At 48.4% G+C, this 27,590-nt stretch overlaps 1 protein-coding gene and 1 long non-coding RNA gene across 2 annotated transcripts in view; one reads left to right on the forward strand and one right to left on the reverse strand.

Annotated features, from left to right (window-relative positions):
* Positions 1-24,529, reverse strand: part of DRAXIN (dorsal inhibitory axon guidance protein) — a 208,033-nt gene extending 183,504 nt beyond the window's left edge. Inside the window, exon 1 of the mRNA XM_078642214.1 lies at positions 24,504-24,529. The gene's annotated coding sequence lies outside the window, so the exon portion shown is untranslated. The remainder of the gene's footprint in view (positions 1-24,503) is intronic.
* LOC144754439 (uncharacterized) overlaps positions 1-27,590 on the forward strand; it is a 74,663-nt gene that overhangs the window by 11,632 nt on the left and 35,441 nt on the right. The window lies entirely within an intron of this gene.

The raw sequence follows: 27,590 nt of genomic DNA on the forward strand, positions 1-27,590 counted from the left end.
AAAACCCCCCGCCAGAACCTTTCGAGCACTGCACACTGCCAAATCGTGTGAAACAGGGTACCATTTGAGGCTGGTTTAAAAATCTTAGGTCCATTTTCCCAGCTCCCAGAAATTGATTGCAGTAGGCACAGGGGACCTCAAGAGAGAGAGAGAAAGAGATAGGGTGAGGGAGGGAGGTAGAGAGAAAGAGATCAGATAGGGAGGCGAGAAGGAGAAGAAAGGGGAGAGATGGAAAGAGTGAAATAGAGCGTGGAGGGCAAAGTGGGGCTGGTTTGATCATTTTGCAAGAGCTGCTTTTGGTTCCCCAATCCGGCCTTCTTACCACATGAGAAAGTATCACTAATATAGAGTATTGTTTTCTCTGCTGGCAGTATCACCACATCCTTAACATTTGTATATAATCGGAATGTTTTCCCTTTGGAGTAGCTGCAAAAATAATATGAAGTCTCCAGCCCCCCTTCTCCCCGCAATAATTAGTGTTGCTAAAATTACTAGGTCTGTACAGGAAGGTGCAATAGGAAGTTAGGCCTGAGCAGAATGAGGCCTTTAAATGTGGCTGTGAGAGTCATCTCCTGGCGTAGAACAGGTAGGCCTCCATTCATGGTGCCACTTGCTGATAGGTGTGAAAAGTTGCCAGCTAGCAATGAGAACATTAAGGGGCTGATTACGATGTAGGGCAGATGGTGGTGGCAATCCGCCCTACATTTCCCTCCGCCCACCACCCATTTCCCCCCCGCCATATTAGTATGGCGGGGGGGACCCCGGTAGACGGAAAGACCATCCTCCGGTCACCACCGGTCGACCAGTCGACCGTGTGGAAAAGGGGCTGGATATGGTGGCGGTGTCTGCTAGACATATTAGCACGGGTGCGGAAAGGCATGCAGATTTTGCTGCTGGGGGCCTGTTGCGTGCCCCCAGGTTATGGGGGGCGGGGGTTGCACATGGGGGGGTACCTATGGTCCCCCCCTACATTGTCATGGACAAGGTGGCAGGCACCGCGCAGTGCCTGTCACCTTGTGCATGACAATGCACACAGTGCATTCCCAGCATTGTGGCGGGCGGTGCTGTGAGCACCGCCCGCCACAATGCTGGGAATAAATTATGCCATCGCCACGGTGGCGGTTACATCCTAATTGCAGGTGCAGGACCGCAGCACCACTGGCGGCCGGTCCCAGAACCGCTAGGGTGGCGGGAGGACGCAAATCCGCCCAACATCCTAATTTGCCCCTTCATCTTCTAGCATAGCAAAGCCATAACACAACAAGGACGCCTAGAGAACCCCAACCTTACACATTTCCAGATTATGCATTATGCTTGGCTCTCCTAGTGCTCAGACCATTTCTAATGCAGAACTCTATGTTGACCCACAATGTGAATTTCTGCCAAGCGCAGAGAAACGCGAGGCGCGCACTTAGGACCCGGCACCTCCGGGCCCCGCCCCCCCAGTTATGGTTGGGCGGCCGGGCGGCCAATCCCCTTTTTTGACTTCCGGGTCACGGGCGGCGACGCACGTCCGGAGTGGTGAGGGGCGGAGACCTTTGGCCTATTTAGGGTCAGGCACCAGTGACCGGGGTCTCTGTTCCCTCCACCACTCCGAGACTGCGTGCTGCCCCGTTGCTGCCCTCTCCGCGAGGCACGGCCTTTGAATTTAACTGTTAAATTTAATTTAACTACTAACCTCGTGTTCTTCACGGCAGCGGATTCGGGGCGGCCGGCGCGGACGGGTCCAGCGATGTGATGCCAGGACGGAATTTGAAAATGGAAGTTTTGAAACGAGCGGCCGGCTCGGGAGGTGAGGTGTCGGGTGTCCCTGGGGGCCACGGGCAGCCGTGGGTAGCGGGGAGGCGGGCAAGGGAGTAGATCCCAGCCATCCCCTGCCGCCTGCGGCTGCCGGGGGTTTTTGTTCCGAAAAATAGTTTGGGCACACTCCGTCATTTCAGCTCCCGACCCAGGGCCCGGGGGGGGAGGTGAGCGGAAACGCTGCGGGCCTCATTGTAAGGAGCAATGGGGGCTTTGGGTGTGTTTTGAACAGCTCGTAGTAGCGGGATTAGCAGCGCATTGCGTAGCGGGATGCCCTCAGGCTTCACCACGAGCTAGAACAACCATGGGACAGCGCTTTAGATAGGAACACGCTCTGGCAAAGTGTCCCAATATGGCTGAATTTTACGCTCTTCAACATTGTCGGTGGGTGGAAATTATGCGTTCCCGCCCATAATTCTGTGCCAACAATTGAAAGAGGTAGATTTATTTCAAAAGTCGGGGCGTTATTACACGATGCCGAATGTTTTTACAAGCGCGTGGAATAGGTTGAAAGGCTGAGGAATTGGGAGGTCGCCAAAAAAGGAACAATAAGGTGCTCCTCTTTTTTAAAAAAGTATTGAGGATTCCGAAATTAATTTAAGAGAATTACCGAAGCGCTTCCTTTCTGTCTTGCCATTTGAGCAGTGGTCGCCTCGGTGCAAACAGCCCAGCCAGGTAGAAAAGGTCAGAGAGTCGATGCCCCTGGGTAGAGATCTGTGGATAGTCATATGTTCTTAATCTTGTTCCCGCCTAAAAAAATTTGGTAATGTGTTAAAACCACATCTGCGGAGTCCGAGTACAACAATGCAGACCATAGGTCCGTAATCCGTTTGTGATTGTAGCAAATTCAGGCACCATTTTTCGGGATAGGTGCCCCAACAGGCCATGCGTTCTTAATCACAATAAAATAGCCCGGTGTACTGAAGACTAACTGCCTTACATGTTGTGAGGTTGGTAGGTAAAGTAGCTAAGAGGGCGTTAGAAAGTAGCAAACACATAAGCGTTTGAGCAGGCTAAAAGGTGCTGGAATTGGCTGTGATTAAAAGGGCGTGCAGATACTTACGGCATTTAAAGGCTATATTTAGTGCGTACTAAGCCTCGCGTTAAATGTGCAGTTCCGCAAATTGAAAAATAGCTAAACATGAGATGCTTTTGTTACTTAGCAGGGGTATTTTGCCAAAACTACCTTTAGTTTGGCAATTGGTTGATTAATTTGTGCATCGTAAGCCATTGTGCTTGAACTATTGAGGCCGGTGTAGATGTCGCTTTCAGGACATTGAATGAATACGATGTGGTGTAAATTAGGGGAAGTGCACTAACTAACTATTGACATGGCGTATTAAATTTAGATTTCGGAATGCGGATACATGTGTTCCACTCCCGCGTTGGCATGCAAGCAACAAGCGTGGGAGTCTAGGCGAATTCGTTTCTCTTCCTCCACCTCAAACTTTGATTTGTATATGGAGAAAGAGTACACGCTTCCTACTGAAGCTCCTCTTTGCAGTCGGGCCTCAACGGGCTAGTCTTACCTCACTTCAGCGGCACATAAATTGCCTTGTGGAAAACCTGCTTGGTGGCCTTGTACCGAGGTCATGCAAGAGCCCGGGAGTATCTGTGGGAGCATCTAGACTAGAGTACTAAACCGGGATATGGTTTGCAGCACTCATCTTGATAGGATGACAGCCTACGACTGAGGGGGGCAGTTGCACCTCAGTAGGTATTCTTGGCCCCTTCGAGGGCATCTATCTAATTAGCAGCCCAATTTTAAAGCTAGTAAACACACAATTACCATTGGCTCTTTCCAAGTACATTGACATATCTTCAGAGGGCTTCTAGATTACGATGGTAACATTACCATGTTTCATTTATTTGTATAGAGACTGGAACACGTTGTAATAGCTCTGTCTTGTCTACCTCGTGACGAAAGTTAGGGACGCTTTTTTAGCGCATCGCTTGTAATTATAGATAGGTAAATTGAACTATATACAGCCGTAAATAGACTGTTGACTGACTAACTAAAATCAGCACGGTAAGGAAGTTTAGCTGTGTTCATGGCGCGGATTGGCTCACGCACCCACACGACAGCTTGATCCTCCTTAACAGGGTTGGAAAAGTGTCCTCTATCTACTAGATGGGCGGCAATAAGGTTGTAGGCAGAAGCGCGCATATTCGTGTGTTCGCACCGCTGGGTTGACAGCCGGGTCGGTGATCTTGAGCGGGTCGCATATTTCATAACCGAGCCTTTGACTTGTGTGAGCCTAATTCTCCACGGTGTCCGACATAATCCGAGTTTCACCAGTCTTCTCCCTGACAGGTCTCGCGAAGCCACCGTCATTACTAAGCGATCCTCAACCGGAGCGCGACAAGGGCGTGGAGTCTTGCCGCAGGTTATTTGCCGATCTGCTGTGGGTGTGAAGGAGTCCGAGTTGTGGCCTGTTTATGCCGTATGTATAGACAACAAATGTCACATGGGCTGAAGGTAACAGCCATTTTATGTGAAAGTGTGTGAAGGGGATGTACGCGATTGCTAAAGAAGGGAAGGGTAGCGATAACAATGCCTGTGAGTAATGGAAGCAGGCGCTCAGTCTACGTCGTGCAATCATGGGCCCTGTGGCAGGGGGCGCATAGCGAACGTCACTGGTGCCAAAGGTAATGGCCAGGTTGTAAAAAATGTGGGGAGGAGAGGTGCATGACTGCTAGAACACTGACGGCTCCTGAAGGGAAGAAAATGCTGTGAGTACTGATAATGAAATGGGGGGTGCAGTGTGGCTTTCCCTGGGATATTGGTAATGTTGAAGCAGACAGTCAAACAGGAGGGGTGTCTCCGCCGCACAGCGGCCTGAGGGTGTAATTCACCTGTGGGAGGCTAGCCCATTCGAGATGGGGGGGTCCTCGGGATAGGAAAGCATTCTTTTGATAATAATGAATACAGGCCCCCTAGTGCAGTCATCCGGTCATCCATCTCCCCCCCCCCCCATAAGGGGGCATCTTGTCCTCATAGTCAAAGACCCACAGACAACGTTACCTGACTTACGCTAGGTTCTTGGAATCAATGACTGTTTTATAGCGAACCCCGCCTCCAGCAGCTCGGGTCTCCCCCTTGGCTGGATACTGAATTAGCCAGGAATCGGGACTTGACTGGGGGGGTGACTGGGATGGGAGGCCTCGGGCCACGTTCACTGGGGAATCACACGTGGAACTCGTTCTCTACTTAGTCGGAATATGTGCAGATTTATCCAAGTGAGAAGGACGTTGAGTTACATAGTTTATGCCAAAAAATCTGATTCCCTCGGAGGCTGATCAGCTCCGTTCCAGGTTTAGAGTGTGTGAAGTCTTGTGGCTCGCTCTCAGAACTCGACCCCCGGCAACCCGCGAGGGCGGCCGGGGAACACGGTCGTCCGGCGGTTATAAGAGACACACTTGATAGGAATGTTTGGGCCAAGAATGCTGTCATGATGGCTATCGAGCGTTTTAATTCTTTTTATTCTCTCCTGTGCAGGGGAAGGCCCGCAAATGCGGTGTGAGTGCGGGGGGCACTCGTTCGTGCGTTTCGCTACGATACAACTATAGCGGCGGCGAGCGGCGATGCCGGGAGGCTGGTCGGCCAGGTTGCGCTCAGTGACGGGCCGCCTGTGTTGTATCCTGCACCAGATGGTCACCGGTGGGGTGAGGTATCACATGAATGGAGTGCGGTCACCGGACATGGTGAGGCGACCCAGGGAAGAATTTGTCAAGGAATGGGCCGCTCGTGTCGTGCTCTGCACAAGATGGCCGTGGTAGACCGGGGGCGCCTGGCGGTCAAGGAAGCCTTACTGGCAGAATTTGCATGGTTGGGGCATAATTTTCCCAACTAGATTGGCCTGGTCAGGCATGATGTCAGGCAGGTCATGGGGCCCGGAATGCGGCCCAGTTCGTTAAACGTCCACTAAGCCGACTAAAGGGAGAACTGGCAGGGTTGTGCTCAGTGAAGGGCCGCTTGCGCTACACACAGCAACGGATGATTTCTGAAGTAGCAATGTACCATCGTCATGGGGTGCAGCTGTCGGACTCAGGCACAGATACTTCAGGCAAAGAACTTTGGGTTGTTTATTCTGATCGCAGGTGGGGAGGGTGGCAGACCTGAGGGCCTTGGCCACCCTTGTGGCGGAAGTGTGACCTGCGAGCAGTAAACAGTGATTGAGGGGAGGCCGATTGGCGGACTCCATAGGCCAGCTCTGAGGGGGGATATGGTAAGCTCTCCGCTGGGAGGAAGTCACCACCGGCTGGGGAGGCTAGGGCGACAGAATTCGAGCCTCCTGGGCGTCCCAGGGCAGCCGGGTGGTAGAGGGGTGGGCCCTGGTAATACCGCACAAGGACCAGGGGTGCGGGCCCACCACTCTAAGGGGCAGGTGCACGGCACCTGGCGTAGGGTACCCAGTGCGAGATGCGAGCCAGATGGGGCTCCTCCCTTAGGGCTGGAAATGTAAGAGGATCATAAGGAATCTTGGAAAATGTGTTTATGAATATCAGATATGCATGTTATTTGCTTGTCATGTTTATTCAATGTACTGATTAAACATGGCCGTTTTTACCCCACAAGAATCTCTTGGTTATTGCAATGTGGGGAATTATGCATGTCTGTGTCCATGTCAAGGGGGAGGCGGGGGCAGAACTGGAGGGTACGGGTCCTATGCCAAGCGCAGAGAATCGCGAGGCGCGCACTTAGGACCCGGCACCTCCGGGCCCCGCCCCCCCAGTTATGGTTGGGCGGCCGGGCGGCCAATCCCCTTTTTTGACTTCCGGGTCACGGGCGGCGACGCACGTCCGGAGTGGTGAGGGGCGGAGACCTTTGGCCTATTTAGGGTCAGGCACCAGTGACCGGGGTCTCTGTTCCCTCCACCACTCCGAGACTGCGTGCTGCCCCGTTGCTGCCCTCTCCGCGAGGCACGGCCTTTGAATTTAACTCCCACCCACCCGTCCCTGAGATTAAATGTTTTGAGGGGGGCGTTGTTGCGGAAGTGTGACCTGCGAGCAGTAAACAGTGATTGAGGGGAGGCCGATTGGCGGACTCCATAGGCCAGCTCTGAGGGGGGATATGGTAAGCTCTCCGCTGGGAGGAAGTCACCACCGGCTGGGGAGGCTAGGGCGACAGAATTCGAGCCTCCTGGGCGTCCCAGGGCAGCCGGGTGGTAGAGGGGTGGGCCCTGGTAATACCGGACAAGGACCAGGGGTGCGGGCCCACCACTCTAAGGGGCAGGTGCACGGCACCTGGCGTAGGGTACCCAGTGCGAGATGCGAGCCAGATGGGGCTCCTCCCTTAGGGCTGGAAATGTAAGAGGATCATAAGGAATCTTGGAAAATGTGTTTATGAATATCAGATATGCATGTTATTTGCTTGTCATGTTTATTCAATGTACTGATTAAACATGGCCGTTTTTACCCCACAAGAATCTCTTGGTTATTGCAATGTGGGGAATTATGCATGTCTGTGTCCATGTCAAGGGGGGGGCGGGGGCAGAACTGGAGGGTACGGGTCCTATACTCCAGGGATGGGACATCCACAGAATCCTCACCAGGTATCACCCTAATTTGCAAGACACCTGGTATCAGAATACTGAGACATCTGCAAAGCTTTCATTATATACCTCTGTCCAATCGGCACAGCGCTCACAAAGCACCTCACCCCTGATGTGCTGTACATGTTGTTACCTCGGAACCAACAGATCGACGCAGCTCACACAATGAACCACGTTTTAACTTGCAGTGTATGCTGAAATATCAGCACTGAACCTTGCATTAGGTTTGTGAAAAATGTGCATAATTATTTCCTTTGAAGCAACTATCTGAAATTCCTGCAAAAGTAAGCAAAATTACACAAAACACAGGTTCAGCATTTTTTGCACATTTTTAGCACATTATACGTCGTAGTGTTTTTTTGACACAATTTGTTCTAAAAAAGTGCAAAATCATGCATGAGACGAACCAAAGGCATTTGCAAACTGCTTGTTCTAGTTGTCAATTTGTTTCTGCATCAGGATTTTTACCCGAACTGAAGCTCAATTACTCCATGTGACATAATTTCGGGCACAAGTGTGATGCAAAATACAGTAAATTACACAAGAATATGTTAACGTAAACAAAATTTCACTCTGGCATTCTTTACATCCTTATGAAATCAAAAAAGGAATACTTTGAATTAGAGGAATAACAGCAGCTGTTATTAATTGATTCAAGGTAATTTCCCTTAACTTTGCTTCAAGAATGCCTACGGAATCATATGCATAGCAAAAGTGCTTATATAACCCACAGTTTAGAATGGGGTACAAAAGTTCACATCACATCTTGTTAAGGCACGTGATCTTTAGTGCCCAAATATACTTTGCTTATTGTCTCCTCAAAACCCTGAGAGTATCCACTCAGACCCTCAGGGAAGAAGTCTTGTCAAGGGATGATGCTTACCCCATTCTTAGTGTACCTCATAGGGGTTATAGGAAATTGCAGTTGTCCTCCCCGCTCCCCAAGGGGTGGAATGGGGTACCAATAAAATATACCCCACCCACAGTTGAAAAATTAATTGAAACAGGCATGGGGACTGTAAAAGTACTAAGCTCTGATGTTTTGGCTGAGCTGTGCTTTACACTGGAAATACTTCCTTGGTTTTTGAATCACTTCAGGGCTATTTGATGTGCCCTCACCAAATCAGCTGTAAGCTTGATCCATTTACTGTGAGTTATTTGTTCCAAATTTGGAGGACATAAATTGAGGGGCAATAGTAGTGCTGGTAAAATCCTTTTTGGGGTGTTCATACAAAACAAATAAGTTCATTTTGCTCCCTTGTACAACACAGAATACAGGGCAGATTCATGTCACGTTTATCGCGGATGCAGATAATTAAAAAAAGATGTCCCTTTTGTACTTTGCTGTAAATCTGTACAGTATTTGTGATGATGTTAGCAACCATTAAATTGACAACCAACTTTTGGAAAGGTTTATTTTTAGGTCTCGTATGTAGACAGCTATGGCTTTAGATCTCTGTTGTCAAAACACCTACTGTGGACAAAACCATTACATATAGTGCGCTTAGGTGCAGCGTTATTATGAATGTAATTTATTTATTTAATTCAATTACTTTCCTACCTCTTCTTATGTTTATGTCCCTGGGGCACAGTTTCTTTAACATCTTTTTTACTGGATGACTTGTATCCTTCCACTGCTTATATTTCGGGAAATACTTTTTATTCTTTTGCTTTAAGAACTCCATGGAAGTGAATGTATTTTCTTGTTCTCTCCCTTGTGCTGCTTCCCATTCATTTAGCACATGTGTGCTACTGCCCCTTCACACCCTTAGCCACCTGCACTCTGTATGCTCCTCTTCTACCCCAAGCTTGACCCCTGCTTTCCTCGTGCTGCCCTGGTCTACTCACTTTTTTGTTAAGTACACCCTTCAGTTGCTTCGCACTCATCTCTGCTCGTGAAGGCTGCTCGTTGGCGGTGTTTTCTTGCTACCGACATATCCCATTCCTCCATTCCACCTCAACTACCATCCTTTTTTCTAATTTACATTTTTTCGAACTTTTTAGATGAGCCAGTATCTTCAATTTGATCTTTTCTGCAAATGCACTGTTGCGTCCTTTTTTTAAATATACCGATGCAAAATGGGCACCTACTGCCTTGGAATGGTAAATTTATATATTTTTAATAGCAAAATTGCCGCCTTGTTATGATACGCGTTGATCCCCGAATAGGCACTATTTGCAAAGCACAGCCAAGATTGAATCCGTGTCAAAGTGTCCTGGGTCCAACACTGGATGGACAAGAATGGGAATAATCTCATGACTGTCTTCAAGTGGAAGATCTTGACTGAATTACCCACGACCCCTGGGATTTTAGAGACAAATTCTTGTTTGCCGAGACCCATGGAATGGAGAAGGACTTGACCCCATCAACATCAGCTGTAGATATTTTGACCACTATTCAACTGCAGTTCGCACATCAGACATGGCTGGATTTAAATGTAGCTGCTTTTTGAATGTAGACCCTTCCTCCATTTCCCGGGATTTAAAACTGTTGCCCAGGGTGCCTGGTTGCGATGAATATCATTTTAGCTCCAGCTGAGAGTCATCTGTATAGCTCTACAATTAAATGCCAAAGGAGTGGATACGCTCAATCAATATGTATTTACTGAACCACACAGATGACAGCATGGAGCTTGTGGCACCCCACATTTCAGTTGTTTTGGGGGAAATGAAAACAGGCGTGGGGGTTATTGTCTGCGTTCTTCAATGTAGAAAGGTCTTTATTCTCTCTTGTGCCGGACCACTAGCTCTTTTGTCATTCAGCCTCTTGATCAGAACGGCATGATACACGACGTCAAATGCTGCTGACAGATTTCAAAGCATCAGGACTTACAATCCTATTGCAATAATAACTGACTCCATGCTGTGTTCTGATCAAATCCCCACCAGGGTTTTATTCAAAATCCCATGGCCATTAACAAATGGCCAGATTTGTGCCATGATGGGCTATCCGAGCAGTGTTGCTGAATAGTGAAGATGAACCCTGTGCGATAGTTGGCCAAGACTTCTAAGTGACTTCATTTAGGTAGAGGAATTAGTATTGGCTCCTTCCTACTACTCGGAAGCTTATTCTCTACTAAGGAAATGTTAATTATTTCCCTTATAAGTCGCTGACTCTTTAAACAGTCTTGCCAGCACCCCAAAGGCTTGAGAATGAGAGACCTTACTTATTGTACCAGCTTTTGGTATTGGTCAGCGGAGACTATACTCAAATCCGAAAACTCTTGTTCAACCTTTTTGAGCAGTAAGCGGTTCTCAGTCTCTCCCATCCTCCTAGCTACTTTGTGCTAATGGTCCTATATTGAATGTCGTTTTGCTCATCATAATTCAGATGCAAATTCCTCCCACTGTGCCATTCATCGCTTTCAGCTAATTAGGGTAACTTGAAAAAAACACTTCCATCTGCTTATTCGGCTCTTGCTCTATAGTTAGTTAAAGGGCAAACATATCTTTTTTGTGGTTAATTGTGATCTCAAACACCGTCCATATCTCTCCAGATTCACTCTTTGCACACAGTCTGCTGACCCACCTAATTCTCACTGCCCTTAAGTATCTCATTTTTGACTCTCCACTGACAAGTTGGATCTGTCATAAAATCTTTTACTTAAAGCAAAGCTCAATTTTTGTTGGAAGTTTCACACTATATGGTTCAGTAGCCCTGAACAGGAGATTGTTCCTGAAACATATGATGACTGGAATTTATGAAGACTTGAAATAAAGAAAATATTTGAGCATCATATATTTTACTATTTCTATTGGAACAATAGGTATCTCCTTTGTTGTTATCTATTTTTAGTTATAACATTTTTGCCTTAGATTGATTTATTCTAAGTGATAAAATTTCAGTCCTGAGGAAGTGATAGTTTGCGAAACATGGGTCAGCTGAAATTGATAAAGAATCCAATAAGTTAAAAAAAATTATGATTAAAGTGAGCTCTAGGTAATGGTTTGAGAGGTGGTGACTATTTTAATTTTTGTGTTTTGATAAGCAAGAGGTTCCTGAACATGACTGAGCAGAGGGTTCACTCTCTATTATATATGAGGGAGTAATTATTAAGTACTACACCCCAGGTTGGTGCCTGAATCATTTACATGAGGCGGATAAATGTTGAACAGTCAACTCACACAGGCTCCTACTCTTCATCCCGTTGCTGAGGGCCCATCTCAGCATACCTCCCGCACTACAATGAGTGTCAGGGATAAGAGGCTGTACAGGGTGTAATTCCTAATTCATGCGTACATCTATAACCTCGTGGTGTGCTGCACTACCCACCACCTTGCCTATAGTGGTAGAATTGGAGATGCCCTTACCTTGCTGAGATGGGAGAGCAAGTTTGGGAGTATACAGAATAGTCCAGTGAGGTCTGGCTCCAGTATTGGGGCGCCTTATGGCAAACCTCCACCATTCCGCCCCTCCTCTATTGGCCACGGCACCACACATTGCCCTCTCTTCATCTGATATGTGTCTCAAACCTAGAATTATTTCTGTGTCAGCTGTAGTGGAATCAAAGTCCTCAGACTGTTGGGCATGTTTAGGAACTGTTAGGGTCCTCCTAGGATGTGCTAAAGATTATGATTACTGTGGCACTTGCTAGGACCAGACTCTCTAACTGTGAAGGCCATTCATTCTCTAGTCTGTAGAGACTTTTCTGGAGACATGGTGGAGTGGCTGTGACACTTATGCCAGTTCTTTGAAAGTATTAGTCTTTTGGAGGGCAAGAAGCCCCCCAACTTTAAGATGCAGGTGGCAACCAACACTGGTATTGGCACACAAAAGCCCCAGCTAAAAACACAGTCTAGCCCTACTGCAATGTAAAAGGTGGAGGGCAAATAAATGTTGCAATACTGATCGTTCTGATTGAGAGTTAAACTGATAGATTGGTCCCATAACGTGCCTCTTTATTGTTGGTTTAAGTGTTATGAAACACAAAAACCTCAAGGAGGACCCAGGGCATCTAAAAAGTGGCAGACGAGGAGAAAAGTAGATGGGAGTTCAAGAAAAGAGGGGCTAGATTGGAATATAAAACTGTAAACAGAGACGAAAAGGAGGAGCCATGTCAAGTATGAGCCCCCCAACAAAAGAAACAAAGCAAAAACAAATGTGTGGGAAACCAACCAGCCAACCCACTGAGTTTCCACTAGGAAGGGAATTTTTCAGATTAGGTTTGTCAGCTTTGCGAATACCATTTAAAATGAAAATTTCGAGGAAACTGATTTGAGGGAAGGAAATTGTCAGAACTGGCTTCATCTGGTTTGCTTTTCCCTGAATTCAAATTCTCATCTCTTCTCTTCCAAAGACACTTTCAGAATTAATACATCCCTTTTCACATCCCTCAAGGAAGTTCTTACAATGTTGTAAATATGTAATATATGCCTGTATGATCCTAATCCTATTGTGTTTTTGATTTTTGTGTGACTGCCACCTATTGTTATGTTACTTCTTCATCTATCTCGTTTGTATCTGTAACGTGTAAGTATGTAAATTTCCTCATGAAATGTACTTGGTTCTATTGTGAAGCGCTCCAACACTTTTGGGTAGAGTCCGCACTATATAAAATTGCATTAAATAAATAAATTCACATACAACCCTTTTGCCCTCTTTCAGGGCACAGAATGTGACCTTCAGTTGTACCTTCTGCCTGGTGATCCATCACTCAGAAGCTGCCGGGCAGGGTCTCAAGCTGAACACAATGGGCACTTGTCAAAAAGATTACCCTTCAGTGACATCCAGTGCCCACCATCCCACCAGTTGCACACGCCGGGGACCGGGCACATTTAACCGTACCCAGTGCCCTAGTCCCCAGTACCCTTGGTTCAACCTGAGGTCACAGTCATCAGTCATTGGGCACATGGAATAAGTGAATGCCTCCACCAGATGCCAGTAACCCAGACCCTGGCACTCATCAACAAAGGGAATGGCTGATGGCCATGCCACGTAGCCCAGTCATGAGGTGTGGTGCAGCGGCCACAGCGTCTGACTCCCGAGCGTGGGGCTCATCGTTCGATCCCCCAGCAGCAGCTCAGCATCATATGACTCTGGACAATAGCTCACTTAATCTCTCCAACGGCCCCCAGTGCCTGGATACCTTCAGGGTGATAAGTTCTTACTTTACAAATGTGAAATGATTTCAATATTAATATTACTGCACCTGGTGTACAGAGAGTTTGGCTTTCAGCCATGCAATGTGCTCAGTACCACACACTCCAGTTCTCCTTGGGAATGTGTTAGACATGTGCTGGGCACAGTACCCTTTGATTGCAGCTACAAGCACAGATGTGCTGCTTACTGTCTCACCGATTCCATGTTACAATCACTTTACAAAGAAAAACTGGGTCCGGACTCTCAAAGCATGTCTGACAGCATACTACTGTCGGGGGCGGGCACTGCACATTATACACAACTCGCAGACACACTCACTATCATCTTTGTTTTAATGCTCGTATGCTTGATCAGACTTTTCAGCTGAATTTTGGGATGAAAATGCTGTCACCGACTGATAGCGCCGCGTAATGAGCCTCCCAGCTGGGGGAGGAGTGCGGTCCTCCCTCCCTGGAGGTCTCATTAAGGAAAGCAGCACGGCCTGTTACCCACCAAAGATGGTGCTGGGGAGATGTTGGGGGTTGGGGGCGGGTAATCTCATTAAAACTGTCCCAAAGTGCCCGTCAGTTCCACATCAGACGGAGAGTTCTCCCCCATGAAGTCTGCGTTTTAAGACAAGCCCCCTCCCGTGCTTGCGCGCGCGTACTGCCTGACACACGCTCAGCCGCGCGCCCAGGCTGACACGCCCACCCGCGCGGGGCTGAAGGCTGGACGCTCATAAATTGAGGGGGGGGGGGCAAGGTGGTAGAAGATAGAGCGAGTGGGGGAGATGTGTTTAATTTCACACAACACAGATGGCTCCAACAGAAGTGACAATGATGGAATACAAGTTATAAACTGGGTGTGGGGAGAGGGGGGGTTGCTTTTTGTGACGAAGGAGGGGGCCTAAAATATTAATTTTATCTGGAGCAGAGCGCGCCTCACACCCGGGACAGACGCCAGAGGATATCTGACACTTGGAAGAGGACAGTAGTATAAATGTATAATAAGTCATTCCAAATCTAGATAGGAGGACAGAGCAGTTCACACAAGGCACCCGAACAGAGAACATTTCAAACGTGATAGAATAAAGGACCTCCCACCTGAGACAGGGGAGAGTCTCTGAAACCAGAGCTGGTGCCAAAGGCATCTCACACCTCAGGGTATGAGAATCCGCGTCTTGCATGTGGTACGTAAGCAAAGGGCGTCACAGGAGCTGGACAGACGGCATCTCACACCTGAGGTAGGAGATAGCACATCGCGGATGAATAGAACAAGACAACATCTCACATGAGATAAAAGCAGGTAGCATCTCACACATGGACTAGGACAAAATAACATCTCACCTCTGAGAGAAGAAGGGCAGAGAGCAGCTCACACCCAGGCAGTGCTGGAACTGGAAAAATGTAACCCTAGGACCCTATGAATTTGGTCTCAAGGTGTGGCTACAAAAAGGGGGTGGAGTCACAGGAGTGGAGCCAAGAAAAGTGCAGTTTGAACGTCGATTTATACATTTATTTTGTGTAAACTCTGCAACACAGAAATTGGCACCAATGATAAATATGACTGTAAATGTGTTCAGGCATAATGTGGTGGCTCCGCTGCATTTTAAAATATCTTATGGGCTTAAGACACCTGCTGCAGAGAGCTTCGTGTACCCAGTAAATCCCAGGGAATAATACTAATGGTAAGATAACTCTGATGGTTAATGTACTTGCTGGAGAGATCTGTGTTTTATCTAGTCACAGTATTGACATATAAAGTAGCATAGAGGGTTGATGTGTCCCCTGCAAAACTTATCGTGCAACATGCAGATCACATGTTTTTTATTTTATGTAGACAGATATATGTTTACTGCTTATGGCACAGAAATCCCCTTATTAATTGCAGTTCAAAAATTGCAAACCTACTAATATAGCACAGTGAGCTATTAACCGGCATCAAGGAGATTCGCTTGCAAACTACAAGGCATGGGTTTAGAACCTTATTGTTGTTATTATATGACTGCTAAAATGAGTTTCTTTTGTTTCTTTGGGTAGGAATAAAGTCTTATTAGTACAGACCCCAAGCGCTATTACATTTATATCCTGACTTTGTTTCTCCCTGCGGTCGCAGCCTTTAGGGTGGCATCGTAATCGGCAGCTCAGTGCCCTTCCCAACTGCCTCATTATGTTTGAGGAGGTTGGAAAGGAAATTGGCCGGTCAATCCGGCTGGCTTCCGACGGGCTCGTAGAGCCCGTCCACCACTCGGTATCCTGCAAGTAATCTCAATATTAACATTGAAACCAGTATCCCACATCAATGCTTGAATAACCTTGTGTAGTGTACACAAACCCATCAAGGTGCTTTCTGTATAAGTGTTGTATTGAAAAACATGAACCAACCGTCACCTAGTGCTTCTTAGGTCTACTAACCACTTCACCCAACTCCGTGCTCATGCACCTTTTTGCACCTTCTTTGAAGCTGTCTTGACTCCTTGAACTTTTAATAAAACTGCTTCTACACTGAAACTTCGATCAACCCTGCATAAGCACCTTCTCATCAGTGACAACCCGTATACAATAGTAACCTTCCCTGCACACCTGACCGATCACCGCCACCCCTTCGCCCACACATGCCCCCATCTTTAACCCTTAACAAAGGGGATGGGAGGGCTGTGACAAAAGCTATCTGGCTGAGCTCCAACCACACTCTCTCTCTTCCTACACTTAAATGGCACCCCACCCCATTATGCGCCCTGTCTTAACCCTAAACCTCTACCCTTCTGCAAAACTACCAATAGGGCAGCACAGTCCCCTGGACTGCAATACTGCCCCAAACAGACCTCAAAATTCATCTGCCCCACCAATCCCCCCTTCTTCCACTGAAGCAGTTACCACCTTCATTAGGGTGACCAGATTTCGAGAGCCAAAAACCGGGACATTTTGGGAAAATAGAAGAAGTACTACCATTTCTCAATGACAGTTCTCATCAACATAAGATCACAGAAAAGGCATTAAGAAAATAAATAAAATGTAATTTCTACAACCAACATCATACACACTAATTACATTTATTTCTTATAATAGCTGCTCACTAGCACAGCTTTATAACACCCAAAAAAGCCTCTCAATGTTTTCAGTCAACCCCATCTAAAAGCCGGGACATGAGCCAAAATTACCGAAATCTGCCGGGACAGCGGGTGAAAAACAGGGACTGTCCGGGCAAATCTGGGACGTCTGGTCACCCTAACCTTCATGCTTCTGAAACAAAAAAGCACAGTACCCACATGTCCACACACATACTGGATTCCTGACATTAGCAGACTTTTTTAAAGACATTCTCAAAGAAGGTTTTTTCCCAGAAAAAAAGGGGCAAATATCCCATACACGCTGGGTGCTTCTTGCCAGCATGTGAGTAGCATTTGTGTAACTTTTAGTTCCGGGACCAATATGATTTACATATTGGTCCCAGAGAGGAAAGACGCCGGCAGGAAAGGCACTGGAAGACCTGCCCTAAATAGGACAGCCCGGCCAATCAATTCTATTTGTATCATTTGAGTCTCCGGGCTGGCGGTGGGCTCCCTCATCAGGGAAGCATTACGACGAATTGAAACAGAAACACTGTGGCTTTAAGAGCCATGCAGGGAAAAATGTTTTTAAGGAACATATTCTGCTAAAGTTGTCAGACTGCAGGAAGCCACAAAGCATGCTAATAGCCTCTACTCCTGAAATAGCATAACAATTAAAAGATGAAGCTATAACTTAGTTAACCCGTGGGAAATGAAGGAAACGAGGATCACGTGATGCCGTTTTTTTACAGTTTTATATAGCGCCTGAAGGTATTGGAGTGCTTTGCATGAGCACCAGTTACGTTACACAATGATATATTATTATTTTTTGTTAGGCATGGGAAGATGAAGGGGCTTTTCGTGACGCAACACCTGCGTAGAATTAACCGCCACACTGCGACATATTTACAAAGTGACGCATCCAAGCAGATTCATCACTTAGTAAACCCCTGCGCTACATTATACCTGCGTCAGGTATAATCAAGTGCAGGGTGGGCGTTCCCCTGCAAAAAAGAGTTGTAGAAGTGGCGCAGTGAAATCTATCAGATTTCACTACGCCACTTCTAGGTCACCACTGCATCAAATCCTTACGCCTACCTAACAGCAGGCATAAGACTGACCCAGGCACTTTCACTTGGGGATTGCCCCATGTGAAAGGACAGAACATAATGCTGGAGTTGTGTCTGTTTTCAGACACACTCCAGCAATGTGTCAATTTTGCACATAGAGATACATCAGGAATACTGACGTATCTAAATCCTTGCCACATGGAGCGCCGTACAGTAAATATGGCACAGCCATGGTGTCGCAAGAAGGAATGAAAAGTGATGCTTCGCTGTGTTCATGCAGCGATGCAACACTTTTCATACATGAGGCCCTTAGCGATTAGCCCAGAATCACTGGATATTGAGCCGACGCTGAGACTCAAACCTGGTTTCCCAGTTCCAAACTTTGTAACTTAGTGGATATTCATATCTGTATTATTGAATGGTGTTTGCATTAATGTAAATTAAGACATGGCTTGACTGAAGGAGCTGTTTCGTATTTGAAAGGTTGAATATTAGCAAAGAAAGAGTATTTGTTACAGGAGTCACCGCTGCAAAAACAGGAGCTGCTGAATGGGTTCTGGAGAAGAATTTTGTTGCACAGTTGATATTACAGAAGGAAAATCAATAAGGGAGAAGCGACAGTAGTACACTGATGATAACCAAGGTCAAAAGGACAGGGCATCCCCGTTGTAAACTCAGATACCGTTCTGAAACCGGGTTACATGCTCTTTGCAGCTGACTGAGCTATTTCGCTCTGCAACCAGGTCTGGGCATTAAGGGGATCACATGGGATCTCAATTCTGGCAGCTATTTCTGGGCCAGATCTGGATCTGGCCGACCCAGGTAAATATGCTGAATTTTTCCTGGTGTCATTTTCCTACACTGCGATATCATTCAGCAGTGCCCGCATGTTGTTCCGTTCGGCGCAGCAGGCCATGAGGGGGATTTCTTATTTTCCCTTCCTGCCTGGCACAGACATAGGCCTGATTTAAAACACCATCAGCCCCTCTTTTCTATAAGTATCATCTGGGACGAGAGCCATCTGCAAGCTAACACCTAGACGCCAATTCAATGGAAGGAAACAAAGGCACACAGCTTACCAGTTCACAATTACTTTGGAGAAGCTATGACTTGAAAGCAGGTTTTTTACATTGCTCAGTGCCCCTATGCAAGAGATGTACATGCCCTTTAAGAATACAAAATATATGTGTGTGGATGAGTAATTACACCAAAAAATATTTTAACGGCACATACTAATTAATTTTTTCTTTTGTTGTTTTATAGCGCTACTCATCCCAGTGTACAGTAACACAGTACTTTACATCACACACAGAGACACAATAAATCACACAAGTAAGAGTAAATCAATGTACATGAATTGTTACCTAAGACAATGATGGTTATAATAAGCTGTGGAAATCACATATCATCCATACTTGTAGACATTAAATGTTAAGAGTGAACAGTCGGGAGGAACACAAAGGACCCGATTCACAGAACTAACTTAAGACAAAATCCTAAACTTACTACCATTTTGGTATTCACAAAAGGCACTTACTCATTTCGGTATTCACAGAAGGCACTCTTACTCATTTCGGTATTCACAGAAGTTAGGAGTCCTAACTTTAGGACTCCTAAATGCCTGAATACCGAAAGTCTTAAAGTTAGGATTTTTCTCCGTTTAAGAGTCCTAACTTTACTAATCCTAAACTGAGAAAAATCCTGACTTTAAGACTTTCGGGATTCACAGAAGGCATTTAGGAGTCCTAAAGTTAAGAGTCTTAACTTTACTACTCCTAAACTGAGAAAAATCTTGATTTTAAGGTTTCGGTATTCACAGAAGGCATTTAGGAGTCCTAAAGTTATGAGTCCTAACTTTACTATTCCTAAACTGAGAAAAATCCTGACTTTAAGACTTTCGGTATTCACAGAAGGCATTTAGGAGTCCTAAAGTTAAGACTCCTAACTTCTGTGAATACCGAAATGAGTAAGTGCCTTCTGTGAATACCAAAATGGTAGTAAGTTTAGGATTTTGTCTTAAGTTAGTTCTGTGAATCAGGCCCAAAGTCAGGATATAAAACATAACACAGTGATTGCGGATGTCTGTAATAGCAAGACTTTAGTAATTCCAAGAGGAGACCTTATTTGGAGGATTAAAATAACTGCATAGTGAGACAAAATACAATAAGGCTCTAAACCTATGAAGTACAGTTGGTTGCAGCTCCTTGATGCCGATACATAGATCGCTGTCTTATATGAGAAGGATTGCAATTTAGGAACTGGTCGTAACAAAATGATCTTTGTGTCAAAAGAAGTAGCCCAGCTACCTATCTACATAAAATACAAATCTGTGATCTACATATTGCACAATGTGCTTTTCAGTACGGACATTAACCCTCTAAACTACTTTATGAGACAAAACTTGGATTGGACACAACACAGAACTCTCATAGAACTGCATTAACCACCAGAGTTATCGTTCCGCTATTATAATCCCCTCAAAATTGCTGGCCAACAGGTGTCTTAACTAGGCCTGGGCGGAGTTCTCAGAATTTCCCAAAAAAACTGCTGCGCTCCACTGAGTTACACAAACGGTGAAGTCACCCTGATATAAGTCACCCTGATTTTTTTGCACCGGGCATCCACATGAACTGCACCATGTGCAGCGCAAGAGGGCGCAGCTTCTTTCTGCCACTCAAGTAGATGTTCTGCTCGAGCAACAGCTTCCACAAAGGGAATGGAAGGTTTCTCAACACAAGCAGTAGTGACCTGCCACTACCGCCCACGTTGAGAAATCTTGCCGGGAGGTGGTCTAGCGTTGGATTTTCTTCGCTCACCTACTTAGTGTTGACAAACCGCGGGAGAGGAGAAACTCTCCGCTGCGCCACTCCACAGAGTTTTTGGGAACTCCGCACTCTACGCGGAGTGGGGATAAATAAATAAATAAAAACTCTGCAAGCGGAGTTTACCGCCCAGGCCTAGACTTAACCATGTAAGATATGTTAAAGTCAGCCTCTTTGTTACTAGATAAGTAAGCTTCAAGAGATTTGCTGTCACAGTTATCGTTGTTTACCAATTTCTTTGAAGAAGATTTTTTTTTTTTAATGTACATTTTGACCCTCGAACTCTGGTTTTAAAGCTCTGACCCTCGTGACTCCACCCTCTTTCCTTCACCACACCTGGACCCCAATTTATGGGTTTCCGGACTCGAGTACATTTCTTTTTACAATTCCAGCTCTGCTGGTGACTGACTGATCAAACAGTGCAAATGTAAATTTTCTATGATTGTCTGATCAGACGGCCCAAATGTAATTTTTCACGGTCGATCGGTGCAAATGCTAGTGCAAAAAATGCCTCCAAAAAGGCCAATCTGGGAGAATTTCGAGGGGATTTTTAAAGAGCTGCGCCCTGTGTTGGATGTCTTTACCGATAGACACACCTTAGGAAAAGAGGCAAGGAGAGGGCTGTCAGTTCCTGCCCTTCCCCGCCAGTAGAATGTCGTATTTTAGAAGCTTGAGCGGGTACAGGACAAAAGGGTATCATTATCCACACATATCATATACTGCTGACCGCGCAGCTCCCATCGTGCACAGCGCAGCGCGCGTCCTGTCTGACTGAACTGGAGAGACCGAGTCTTTAAATAATTTATTGAAAAGATCGGAGGTGACAGAGACAGATTCAATCACACCGGGGGCAGAAACAGGGAGCACGTCACACTACGTCAGAAAAAAAGCATCTCAGTCCTGGGACAGAAACAAAGAGGATCTCACTCCTCTTGGGAGAGAGACAGGTGGCACCTCACCCCAAGCGCAGGAACAGAGCGCATCTCACACCTCGAGCAAGGACTGCGAGCATCTCACACGTCGAAAGGGGAGAAAGACTAACATTTAGGACAAAACACGTGGGACCTGGGGGTCAGAGAGCATCTAAAGGGCCAGGAGGAAGCAGAGAGCCCGTCACTCCTCTGACAGGCAGGGAGCTTTCCACACCTGGGACAGGAACAAGAGAGCATTCAGCACGTGGTCTAGTCGGTCGCATCTCACACCTTGGAAAAGGGCATCTCACGCCCAATTAATGATGGAATCAACTCACGGGATGAGGGGCCGAGCACCTGACACGAGGACCTTGAGCAGAAAACACGCCACGCAGGACAGGAGACAGAGAAGCAGGGAACAATGCCGGCCTGAGAGGGGTGAGAACCGCTCGAGCCTGGGACAGGAGCGAACACGGACTTGAACCCGCGCCAGGGTGGCACGCCATCTTACATTCACTGCCTCGGATACCCCCATTCACCCTCCTAGAAACACAACCATTTACTGTATCAGGTGCACCTCACTACTGCCTTAGACGCGTCCTCTGCCCCTCCCAGATGCACCCTCATTTACTGACCCACAGACGCACCCCCATCACTGCCACCAGACACCCCCTCACTCACTGTGCCAGATACCCCCTCACTCACTGTACCAGATACCCCCTCACTCACTGTACCAGATACCCCCTCACTCACTGTACCAGATACCCCCCTCACTGCCACCAGATACCCCCGAATTCACTGTACCAGATACCCCCTCACTCACTGTACCAGATACCCCCCATCCACTGTACCACACACCCCCTCATTCACTGTACCAGATACCCCCTCACTCACTGTACCAGATACTCCCTCATTCACTGTACCAGATACTCCCTCACTCACTGTACCAGATACTCCCTCATTCACTGTACCAGATACCCCCTCACTCACTGTACCAGATACTCCCTCATTCACTGTACCAGATAACGCCTCACTCACTGTACCAGATACCCCCTCACTCACTGTACCAGATACCCCCTCACTCACTGTACCAGATACTCCCTCATTCACTGTACCAGATACCCCCTCACTCACTGTACCAGATACTCCCTCATTCCCTGTACCAGATACCCCCTCACTCACTGTACCAGATACTCCCTCATTCACTGTACCAGATAACGCCTCACTCACTGTACCAGATACCCCCTCACTCACTGTACCAGATACTCCCTCATTCACTGTACCAGATAACGCCTCACTCACTGTACCAGATACCCCCTCACTCACTGTACCAGATACTCCCTCATTCACTGTACCAGATAACGCCTCATTCACTGTACCAGATACTCCCTCACTCACTGTACCAGATACTCCCTCATTCACTGTACCAGATACCCCCTCACTCACTGTACCAGATACTCCCTCATTCCCTGTACCAGATACCCCCTCACTCACTGTACCAGATACTCCCTCATTCACTGTACCAGATAACGCCTCACTCACTGTACCAGATACCCCCTCACTCACTGTACCAGATACCCCCTCACTCACTGTACCAGATACCCCCATCCACTGTACCAGACACCCCCGAATTCACTGTACCGGATACCCCCTCATTCACTGCTTCAGAGACCCTCTCATTCCCTGCCTCTCATACCCTGTCATTCTCTGTCCCAAATACCGCTCATTCACTACCTCGCTTCACCCGCAGTCACTGCCAGAGAAACGCCTCACTTACTAACCCAGATTGCTGCTTTAGATGCCCCATCGTTCACTGCCCCACAAATGACTGATTTACCACCTTAAGCTCCCATCTGATGTACTGCCTCCAGACACCCATCACTCACTGCCCCAGATATCCACTCATCACTACCCCCAGAGACCCTCTAATTCACTGCCCCGGATGCCCGCTCATTTTCTGCGTCTGACAGTCTGTCTGTCTGTCTCCGCTACACCCTCATTGACCAACCTCGACACCCTCACATGCATGACCCAGACACCCCCCACTTCACTGCCTCAGATCCACCCTCGTTCACTTCCTCTGATACCCCGTCATTCTCTGTCCCAAATGTCCCTCGTTGACTACCTCGGTTACCCCCTCATTCACTGCAATAGACACCCCCTCATCACTACCCCGGGCCCGGAGACTTCCCCAGTCACTCCTTTAGATATCCCTTATTCACTGCCCGAGATACACTCTCTTTAACTGCCCTACACACGCCCCATGTACTGCCTCGACCCTCCTCTCATTCACTATCCTAGATATCACATCCTCCTTCACGACCCAGATATACCCACATTCACTACCCTGGGCAGTCCAGTCCATATTTCACCGCTCAGATACCTTATCGTTCCCTGCCCCAGACACACCATCATCCAGTGACCCAGATACCCATACTACACCGCCTAATGCCCTCATTTACTTCCTCAAATACCCCCACACTCTCTGCCTCAAGAACCCCTTCCACAACTTCATTCACTGTCCTAGATAACGCCTTCATCCCTTCGCCCCTTTACTGCCTTAGAGCCCTCTTTTTAACTACCCCAAAAACCTTATCAAGATACCCGTCTTTTACAGTTCTGAAAACCCTCGTGTCCTTTCCGAAACACCTCATTGTTCACTTTACGACACCCAGTCACTTCAATATCCCGATACCAACAATTCACAGCCGATAATCCAGTGCCCGATGTCTGACACCGCCTCTTTCATGTCGCGATGTCACTCATTACCTACCCGACATTTCCTTCAATGTTCGCAACCGTCCTCCTTCAGCGGCAGTCACTCCCTCCCTGCCCCAGGTCCTCTCTCACTCACGTTCAGAGACCCCTAATTCCCCCCCCCCCCCCCAACTGTATTCACTGCCCCTTAATCCGCCGCCCTATACTTTACTGCCAGTAACCCCCCTCACTGCACCAATACTTTGTCCATCACCCTCCTCAGTTCCGAAGCAGTGGACTGGCGAGGGGGCAAAACCACGCAGACGAGGGAGGGCAGTTATCAGAGAGATTAAGGGGCAGTGGGGCAATTATGGGGCAGTGGTGAAATGGTGGGGAACGGAAAAAGTGTGGTGCTCTGGAAAGGTCGGGGGCGCAGGCCGTCTCCACGTTACCCCCGGGTCCACACTACACGGGGACGGGGGGCGGAGAGGGGTGTAAAGTGCATGAGCTCCGTCCCTACCTGTCGGCCGCTCCTCCGCCTCTGAAGCCAGCTTCGGAATAAAGCCTCGTGCGCTGGGTAGGAGGGTGGGGAAGCGTCGCAGGGCGGGGCGGAGGGGGCACATGGAGGGGGGAGGAGTTGAGATGAAAGACGGTCTGAGGAGGAGGCATCCGAGGGTTTTAGGGTGTCTGCGTGTGTGGGGAGGGGCAGGGAGACGGGGAGGGGCGAAGGGAGTAAGTTGTCCCCACAGAGCATGCTGAGGAGAGAAGGAGCCGGGGGCAGTTTTAATACCCCGTCACTTGTGGTTACACGGGCGGCTACCACGTCGCCGCGAGTTGGGGCGTGGGCACAAAGAAGTGAGGTGTACATAGCGCTTTATTATTGCACCTCCTCGGGAGGCGAGGATCACACATTGCGATGTTAATTACCCGGCGGTGGTGATGAGTGAGCACGCAGGGCGGTGTTAATACCCGGAGGACGAAGTTAAGGAGCGCACGGTGCATTCACATGACCCCCGCGCAGGAAGTTAGGGGGCACAGAATGCGTCAATAATAAACGAGTAAAGGGAATTAGGGAGCCCACGGGGCATCTTTAACACTGTGGAGAAGAGTTGTTGGAACACAGAGTGCGTTACTAATACCCCAAAGTAGGCAGCGAGGGAGCACACAGGGCATTAATACCCGCTGCAGAGGAGATGACAGAACACATAAGGCAGTATTACTACCCCAGTGTAGGCGGCAAGGGAGCACACAGGGCATTAATACCCGCTGCAGAGGAGATGACAGAACACATAAGGCAGTAGTAGCACACCCAACTCAGCGCTCTGCTAAAGAAACCAACAGCGGACCCCACCGAACTCAAGAATTACCGCCCCATCTCGCTCCTCCCGTTTCCAGCCAAGGTCATCGAGAAGACCGTCAACAAGCAGCTTGCCGCCTTCCTCGAGACGAATGGATCCCTCGACCCCTCACAGTCTGGCTTCCGAGCCAACCACAGCACCGAGACCGCCCTCATCGCGCCACCGATGACATCCGAGCCCTGCTGGACAACGGAGAAACAGCGGCCCTCATCCTCCTAGACCTCTCCGCGGCGTTCGACACTGTCTGCCACCGCACCCTAGTGCAGCGCCTCAGCAACATCGGAATCCAGGAGAAGGCACTGGAGTGGATCATCTCCTTCCTCGCTGGAAGGACACAGAGAGTCCGCCTTCCACCATTCAGATCTGCAGCCACGAAAGTCATCTGCGGCGTTCCTCAGGGCTCCGTGCTCAGCCCCACCCTCTTCAACGTCTACATGAGCCCCCTTGCGGCCATCGCACGCCAACACAACCTCAACATCATCTCCTACGCCGACGACACCCAGCTGATCCTCTCCCTGACCAACGACCCCACCGCCGCCAGAACCAACCTCCACGAAGGGATGAAAGACGTAGCCGAGTGGATGACGACCGGCCGCCTGAAACTGAACTCAGACAAGACGGAAGTCCTCATCCTGGGCTCCTCGCCCTCCGCCTGGGACGACTCCTGGTGGCCCCCCGCCCTGGGCGCCGCACCCAAACCAACAGACCACGCACGCAACCTGGGCTTCATTCTGGCCTCCTCCCTCTCCATGACCAGACAAGTCAACGCCGTCTCCTTGTCCTGTTTCAACATCCTGTGCATGCTACGGAAGATCTTCCGGTGGATCCCCACCGAGACCAGGAAGACGGTCACCCAGGCCCTCGTTACCAGCCGACTGGACTACGGCAACGCCCTCTACGCCGGAACCACCGCCAAGCTCCAGAAGAGACTCCAGCGAATCCAGAACGCCTCAGCCAGACTCATCCTCGACGTCCCCAAACGCAGCCACATCTCCGGACATCTGAGAGACCTGCACTGGCTCCCCGTCAACAAGAGAATCACCTTCCGTCTCCTCACCCACGCACACAAAGCCCTACACGACCAAGGCCCGGGCTACCTCAACAACCGCCTCAACTTCTACGCTCCCAAACGCCACCTCCGATCGACCAATCACGCCCTCGCCGCCGTCCCCCGCATCCGAAGAGCGACAACAGGAGGTAGGTCCTTCTCCTACCTGGCCGCCAAGACCTGGAACACCCTCCCTACCGACCTTCGCCTGACCCAAGACCACCTCTCCTTCAGGAAGAAGCTCAAGACCTGGCTGTTCGAGCAGTAGCGCCCCCCCCCCCCAAGCGCCTTGAGACCCTCTGGGTGTGTAGTGCGCTCTATAAATGCCTTGATTGATTGATAGTAATACCCCAGTGTAAGCGCGAGGGAGCACACAGGGCATTAATACCCCTGCAGAGGAGATGACAGAACACATAAGGCAGTATTAATACCCCAAGAGAGGCGGAGGCGAGGGAGCACGTAAGGCATGATTAATACCCGCTGCAGAGGAGATGACAGAACACATAAGGCAGTATTAATACCCCAAAAGCAGGCGGCGAGGGAGCACATGGGGCAGCATTAATAACCGCTGCAGAGGAGATGACAAAACACATAAGGCAGTATTAATACCCCAGTGTAGGCGCGGGGAGGCACGCAGGGCATTAATACCCCTGCAGAGGAGATCACAGAACACATAAGGCAAAATTAATACCCCAAGAGAGGCGGAGGCGAGGGAGCACGTAAGGCATGATTAATACCCACTGCAGAGGAGATGACAGAACACATAAGGCAGTATTAATACCCCCAAGCAGGCGGCGAGGGAGCACATGGGGCAGCATTAATAACCGCTGCAGAGGAGATGACAAAACACATAAGGCAGTATTAATACCCCAGTGTAGGCGGCAAGGGAGCACACAGGGCATTAATACCCGCTGCAGAGGAGATGACAGAACACATAAGGCAGTATTATTACCCCAGTGTAGGCCGCAAGGGAGCACACAGGGCATTAATACCCGCTGGAGGGGAGATGACAGAACACATAGGGCAGTATTAATACCCCAGTGGAGGCAGCGAGGGAGCACACAGGGCATTAATACCCGCTGCAGAGGAGATGACAGAACACATAAGGCAGTATTAATACCCCAGTGTAGGCGGCAAGGGAGCACACAGGGCATTAATACCCACTGCAGAGGAGATGACAGAACACATAAGGCAGTATTAA

This window comes from Lissotriton helveticus, chromosome 5_1 (assembly GCF_964261635.1).
Source record: "Lissotriton helveticus chromosome 5_1, aLisHel1.1, whole genome shotgun sequence".
NCBI classification, from domain to species: Eukaryota; Metazoa; Chordata; class Amphibia; order Caudata; family Salamandridae; genus Lissotriton; species Lissotriton helveticus.